Genomic DNA, 7,939 nt, shown 5'->3' with positions numbered 1-7,939 from the left:
CTCACGTCTGGAAATACCTTTTATAAAACCTTTTTATGAACCTTTTTAGCTTTTAAAAAATCAGAGATTATAATCATTATTGTTATTTTATGTAAATGGTTGCTTAGCTCTGTGACTCGGACATAATGGAGACACACGAGAGGCGCAAACTGGAGCTAATGAAGTCCTGTTGACCATTTCACACCACTTGCCTTTCAGACTGCTTTGTGCCATTGCCTTGATGGCAACAACACTCACAACAGTGCATTGCCTTAAAGCTTAATGTAGCCGATCTCATCACCAGTAGAAACCCGATTGTAAAAGGAGAGTAGAAACTTTTCCTTCATTCCATCGTCTCACCAAACTGCTGGTTAGTGATTCACCTTGTACATAATGTAAAGACATAGTATTTTTCTGACTATCAATATGTTTACATTGCATTAAAACATGAAGGGTAAAAGAGTGAAGTATGTGAGCGCAGATATTTTAAAATGGTCCAAACATCCATGGCTTTCATGTTGAGAGCCCTGGCAGTGTGTTGACATGCTGTGAGTGTCTTCCTCTTCCTTGTAATGCAAATTAAGTCAGTGAACCGATGACAACAAAAGGCCCAGTGTGACGTGCCACCGTGTGTGTGGCCTGCATGAAGCCTAAATTTAGATTTTTAACGAGTATCGAGTAATGGAGGACTGCAGCAGAGGACATATATTCTCTTGGTTGAGGTCCAGAGCCATCCTGAAGCCCGAGTAGATGCACTGATCACTGTCCGAACCCCAAAATATTCACTTTAAAATGAAAAAAAGAAGAATTCTTGCAGGTTTTCGAAGCACATTTGAGAAACTATAACCAGAGATGTTTTGGTAATTTGTGCATGAAAAATAACGCAACTATTTCACTTCCAGTCAGCCTGAAATAAAGATATATGATATGATATGATATTATACGATACGATACGCTGCAGCTTTATTGTCAGTTTACACTGAAATTCATTTTGCATCCTTAGTTCAATTCAAGACGTTTACACACAGGTTTAACGTACAGTTACTCACATGACACATTCCTAGAGATACAAAACAATCATGACCATAAAACATATCATGTAATATCCTCAGATTCAGATCTAAGTGAGCAGCACACAGATTTTGGTTCAGCAACAGGACGGCCTGATGTATAAAAGACCTCTGCAGCCTGTTTTGTTTAAATGGAGGGACTCTACATCTAATTATTCTCTAAAATCTTTTAATTTGGGTGTGAAAATTCACCTTTAAAACTCTCTTTAAAAGCTCTAAGTTGAGTTACGATTGTCAAACCCATTCAAGATATTTAAAGCGTATCCTCATGAACAACAAATACAACTTTAAAGGTGCAATATATAAGAATTTGATGTTTAAAACATTCAAAAATTCACTCAAAGTCTCGACAGAATGTGAAGAAGAGTTTTGACAGTGTGTTGCAGAGATATCCACTGAAGTTAGCATGCTAACCAGCTAGCCCCTGCCTTCCCTGTCTGCTATACCACTCGAACTCATAGTCTGGGTAACTGGTTGCACGGCGAACTACACTAACTACCTAATGGCAGCTACAGTCAGTGGATACTCTGTGTTATGCTGCCACCTATTTGTGTGGAGTGACCTTTCACAGGTAGTCATTAAGAAAAAATGCATCTTTAGCATAAGTAACACTAAACTCATCACTTTCTTCAGGGTGCAAACTTAACATTTCTTTATCCACCAGCCAAGTGGCTCGTGCATGTTTCAATTTTAGCAGCCATTCAGTAGATTACTGTTGTTTTTTGGCTGTTGAATGAAGCAAATCTCACATCCATTTGCATATTTTACCATCATTTGACTGGTGGCTGCTGCTAGTTTTATGTCCTGGTATCACCTCTAACAAAAAAATGTCTCTCCAGGTTTAATTTGCAGGATCAGCTTTTGTTTACATTTGGATTTTGGATCGGACAGCGACTGTTTTTTTGCAACTTCAACAGCTGTAGAGAAGCTTTCCTCCCAGCCCGGACACGATATATACATCAAGTCCTCTGCTCTCAGTCTGCTCTCAGTCTCTCCTGCTTTGTGTATCCCACAATGCCCCCTGCTGCCTCCTCTTTAACAGCCCTGAGCATCACAATGGCTGCCCTTTACATTACATGTGACCGGCCTACAGCAGTGGAGCTGCTGTGGCATTTGAATACTTACTCCCCCCTTTCACCACAACTTCCCCTTTTTCTGGGGTGGTTACCGTAGTAACAATCCAAGCATAAATTACCATTACTCACAAAAAGCCCTGTAAACCTAAAAGGTCAATGCCGTGCGCAAAACCTTTGTAACTTATCTGTTCTGATTCTCTTCAATGTGTTTTGTTCTGGCATTAATTTCCCCCCGATGATGTCTCATGTACACTGGAAAGGAATGACTAGTGTGTGTGTTGTTGTTGTTGTTGTTGTTGTTGTTGTTTTTAATAGGTGCTCCACTGCTCTGCTTGGTCTTTTACAATCTTACGTGTCACAATGAAAAAATGAAAGAAAAAAAAAAAGACTGATTCACTCTGTCGAGCAAATGATCGTCTCTGATCACATCGAGACCACAGAGCTGCAAATTGTGACGTTACCCTACTGCAGTTTATATTTCTGATGATGACGTCTGAGAAATAAATAAAATCACATGTTGCTGTGTAAACTGAGAACGTGTCCTTTGTGTGTCTTTGATAGAAAAGAAAAAAATCACTAAATAGGTAAAAAATAGAACAAAAAATAAGATAAAATGGCTTTAAAGTACAGAGCAGTAATGTAGAGTCTTCATAAAAACACAATAATCCTTCAAAACTCAAGTTATACTACTCAAGTTAAACTATTGTCCAGTCGATGTACAGTCCTCATAAAAGCACCTGATTGGTTGAAAGGATGCTATTACAAATCCTGAACTTTAATAATGATAATAATAAACTTCAGGCCGACAGTATTACAGAATAAACACTCAACAGTCAAGTCAAACACAAGCAGCCTCGTCTGAGGTGAGTTAAAACAAAAGAAGGAAGAAAATGTAAAAACACAAAAAGTCAATATGAGTCATTAACAGGAATAGAAGCAATAAAACAGGCAAAATAACAGAAAAAAGAAGACAACATCAAATAAGAGGACTTAAGAACAGATAAAAAGATTAAGAGCAATAAAATGAATAGAGGATAATAAATATATCAATGATAAACAATTAGTAAGAAAAGGACATAACATCACATTAAAAACATAAATATACTCAGAGCAGTAAAAGGAATAAAAAGAAAGATGAAAATGGTTTGAAATGTGAGAACTGACTGCTAATCCAAGCTTTGCATTTAAACTATAACACCCGCAAATAATAAGTAGTCTGTAAATGTAAAATAATAAATGAATAAATCATGTACTTAATTAAAAAACTGCTTGTGTCAAGGGAAGTTAGGAGAATTTCACATTCAGATTATCGTCAAGGAAGTCTGTCAGGGCTGCCACAAGTAGAGTCCATAATATCTATATAGTAAAATATTAAAATATAATAAAATATAAATATTAGAATGGGTAAAAATGCTCCTTGAATATGAATTATTTTTCATGATCTGTACAGCAGAATCAGAGTGTCTTGAGACACAAGAGTGCAAAACTCTTATCTGGTGAACCGACTGACTGGATCTGATCCACCTCAGCTTCTCGACCACTAGAGGGCAGCAGAGTATCTCGTATGTCAGCAGTCCTGTAAGAGACATCCATCTTCAGCCTGTCCACTTGTTTCAACTTTTAAACATGCAGAAGTGTTTCCACTGTTTACCTCACAACATGCTGTATGTTGATCAGGAGGATTAAAAAACTTTTTAAGCAATGTTTATGTAAGTAAAATGAATGGTTCATTAAGCCATCTCAGGGGCAAACTCTCGATTTTGAATTTGTAAAGGCCTCTGTTTTTGTTCTTGTTCTTGTTTTTTTCTTAAACTGCCAGAGAGAAGCAGATAAAAGATGAAGAAAAGTTGCATAATAAAAAACAATGGTTTGTCTGTTTGATCATCAGACTGTGAACATGAAAGTGAACCTCAAGCAGCACCATTGTATTACTCACAGTATTAACACTGTTCAACCTTCTTAGTTTATTATTACTTTCATAATTATTACAATAATGGAAACCTGTTTGCCAGAATACATTTGGCAATGTACGTTTCTGCAAACAACAGATATGTTGAAACATTTTTACGTTGTGACAACACTGTGTTTATGGTCTGGTTGCGTTTAGGTACAACAACCAGTTGCTCATGGTTAGGGTTAGATTACACCTGGTTCTGTCACCACAAACACTGCTGGAAATTTCCCCAACGTCTTGTCGAAAATCCCTGGTTTTCTGCTGTAAGTTTTCCTGAAAAGATTCACATCCTCTGACAGCACACGTACTGCAGGATGATCTGTCCGACCGGCTCAGTTCTGTAAATATATGCAGGTGTGAGAACTGCTGGCATGAGATGTCAAACGGCTCGTGACTTGGCACGTTTATCTCTAGATCAAAGTTGCTGTAGCCATGTGCGAGGGATTATGCTCCTCTCAATCCCTCCTTATCCTGCAGCTCAACCTACAGTAACACCTGGAGAGTAGGATCCTTTACTTTCACTCCCTCGCTGCTGCAGGAGGTTACTCACTATTACATGTCACCCACAGCTGGGGAGGAAGGGTGCATTGTCTCCTACTTTGGGTCATTTTGATGGATGAAGCTTGAGGATGTTGTCCTGCTCATCATGACGCAGACGAGTGGGATCGGAAAACAACCCGGACAGGAAGCAGGTCTCAGCAGCACCATTCCTAGAAAGAGTAAGTCTGTTTTATGAGTTTGTTCAGTGCACATTTACTACAGCAGTGGTTTCTTTTTAGTTAGAAATAAAGAAGCACGTCCTCTTCTGGTCAATTTTAAACATTGCAACTGTGAATGTTTGCATATTTTCAGCTGGTGTTCTCCAAAATCAAACACTGACAACCAAAACAATGCAAATATACACTGAAATGAAGGCCTCAAAATGAGGCTTTGACCTTTAAATCATATGTCTTTTATCACGCAGTCTTGAGTTCATGTTGAGTTTATTCATCAAAGGTGGTTTACATTTACTTCCTGTCACTTTAAAGGACACACCACTCCTGATTCTTCTCACTGAACCACTCTGACCTTTAACAAACGCTTCGTATCCACCTACACGTATGTGCTACAGCCTCTGCAGCACATCATGAACATGCTGGGATTTCATTTACTCGCTCTACTACAGCTACAGGGGATTATCAGTGTGACATCAACAGGCGACTACTGAGATTAGCAGCCAACATAAACACAACGGACTCTCTCGTGTAGAAATACACACTTTTAAATGCTCATTATGTCATTTAAATGAGGATTTAGAGGCGGTTAATCATCAAGAGAGACAATTATTTTGCTTCTGTCTTCAGATACTACATGACGTGAACACACTGTGAAAGTCGAGCCACTGATCTGACCTCAGAGGCGCAGAGAGACGACAGAAAACTGGAGGAAACAGACATGGGGTGAGGCGCTCTCTGCATTAATGTGATAAACTGCTTCCCTTTCCTGTTTGGACATTGCTTTTTATATATTAGGTTACAGAACAGTGCTGAAGTCTCCTCTTTACGTTGCCGGGTCACAGAGACACCTATTTATCATTTCATTTTTTCATTTCATGCATTCAAATCCAACTTAGGTAGAAGTACTTATTATGCAGAATGGCCAGTTTTGAAATCATATATATAGCTGGATTATAATTAGAGATGCATTGAAGTGTTCAGTGATGCAACCAGTTACTTTATGTACTGCTGAGTTTAACCTTATGGAAATATATTTAAATTGAATTGGTTAGATTATTCATATTTTGTATTAATAATTAAAATCTGCATGATAACTAGAAACTAAAGCGTTCAAATGAATATCTTAGACTCTGAGGATGCAGTACGGGAAAATGTAACTACTAAAGTGAAGCACAAGTCCACCGCTGCATATAGAAGTTTCCTCTTCTCTCTCCTGCTGCTTCACGTCCAACATCACTTTACATTAAGAGCAGAGTTACTCCAGAAAAGGTCAGAGGCATATTTGCTGTTTCACGTCACCACGGATGTGACTCACAGCAGATATACAGTGCATGCTGTCACCATCACTGAGTCCCTCGGTCGTACTTTAGCTTCACTGCACATGTAACAGCAGCAGCCTTCATAATAACCGTTCCACTCTAGAAAAGCTCCCTAATTATCATTTCCACATCAAACTTTTATTGCAGTTTGGTCGTCCGCATATGTTCAATCAGAACCGCTTGAACGAGACAAAAGAAGTTGGTCAATTATTCAGCAGCCATTCACAGGACTCTCTGCTAATCCCGCCATGCTCTGCTGGACTAATGACAGCGGCAGGTGCAGGCAGCTGTGAGCAGTCAGGATGAAATTATAGTAAAACTGTCTGAATATTCTGCTTTTGTCCTTAAAACTGCTGAAAGACTCAGGCTGGCTGTGAGACATGGAGGTGAGGATTTATCCAACGTTTGTTGCTTCTTTTAAATCATTCATCTAAATCACTGAAGGCAAAAATACACCATTGATTTTTCTCCCCTGACATCAAAAGTTTGAGAATGAATATTGAGTTTTTTTAGCTTCATTATGTTTGTGTTTAATCCTCGAAACTGAAGCACAAAGCTGTCGTGGATCATGGATCTATACTGTGTGTGTTTGAGCCGACATGAAGCTTTTGAAGCTGTTACTGTACCTGTTCAGTTACTTTAAAATAAAACAGAGGTGGGATGCTGAAACGAACAGAAATCTCTGCACTGAGCCTGTGACTGTGCACTGCATGTTAAGCAGGTGCCCTTTGACTATGGCACACACACACACACACGAACACACACACACTGTGGCACATTAGTTTTTCTAAAATAGTTTGTGAGGCCTTCAGATGCATCGGGATCGACCCCTCCCCCGCCTCCGATACACTCCAGACAATAAACCTCACGCCGCCTTTTTTTTTTCTTCTCTATCGCACCAAATCTCTAATGGAAAAGGAATGCAAATAACTTGTTTCTGTCTTTCCTTCTTTCTTTTTTCTTTTTTCTTTTTTTTTTTTTTATCTGAAAAGAGTCTTTCATGGGCTGCTGAATAATGTAGGGTCGTCATGGCAACAGCCTCCCTCATAAGAAGGGAGGGGCTTGACTGGAAACCACAGTTACTATACTGGTGCTGGGATGTCCCATCAGGAGCAGAACAGCTGCTGTTGGTCATTTTAAACATATTTTTATATGTATTTTTCTTATTATACTGTCTATAGAAAATTAAGGTAACTTATCTGGAATATACAAAGTCAAATAAGCTTTATTGGCATTAATGTTTACGTTGCGTTATTGCCAAAGAGTCGCCTTAATCACCTTAAAACTTGGCAAAAATTACAATTTAAATCAGAAACAGCTGTTAAAGCAGTTTATATAATAATAAAGTAGTCTGAAATAATTAACTGTATTTGGTTTGCTAAGGATAAGCAGTTCCATAGATGCTTAAAGGGGCACTACGTAGTTTCGGAGAGTAAATTCAAACTCTGAATTTTAATATTAACGATATTAATGAGGTAATAATAAAAACAGAAAAAAATATGTTTTTACCATAACTGCATAAACAAGCTGTTCTCAGAGGAAAATAAGGTTTGAAGCTAGAACGGTGGCAGGGTCCGCCAAATATAAACAAGGTAAAACAGTGTGAAATTGTCCTTTAAGATCAGTTTGTTCATTCAGTCATAAAAACAAAGAGAGTTTATTTATTTTGTTCCTCCTCTGATTAAAACGTCCTCCCAAAAACTACACAGTGCACCTTTAAATATTCTGTAGGATGTCCTTTAAGGTTGGCTGACATAAATTAGCTTTCCTTTAATGCATTACACATGATGACATAACAAACAAAACATCTTGTATAACCTCTGTA

Source organism: Pagrus pagrus (assembly GCF_965226575.1).
Source record: "Pagrus pagrus genome assembly, chromosome: 2".
NCBI lineage: Eukaryota > Metazoa > Chordata > Actinopteri > Spariformes > Sparidae > Pagrus > Pagrus pagrus.
This window is presented reverse-complemented; position numbering follows the sequence as displayed.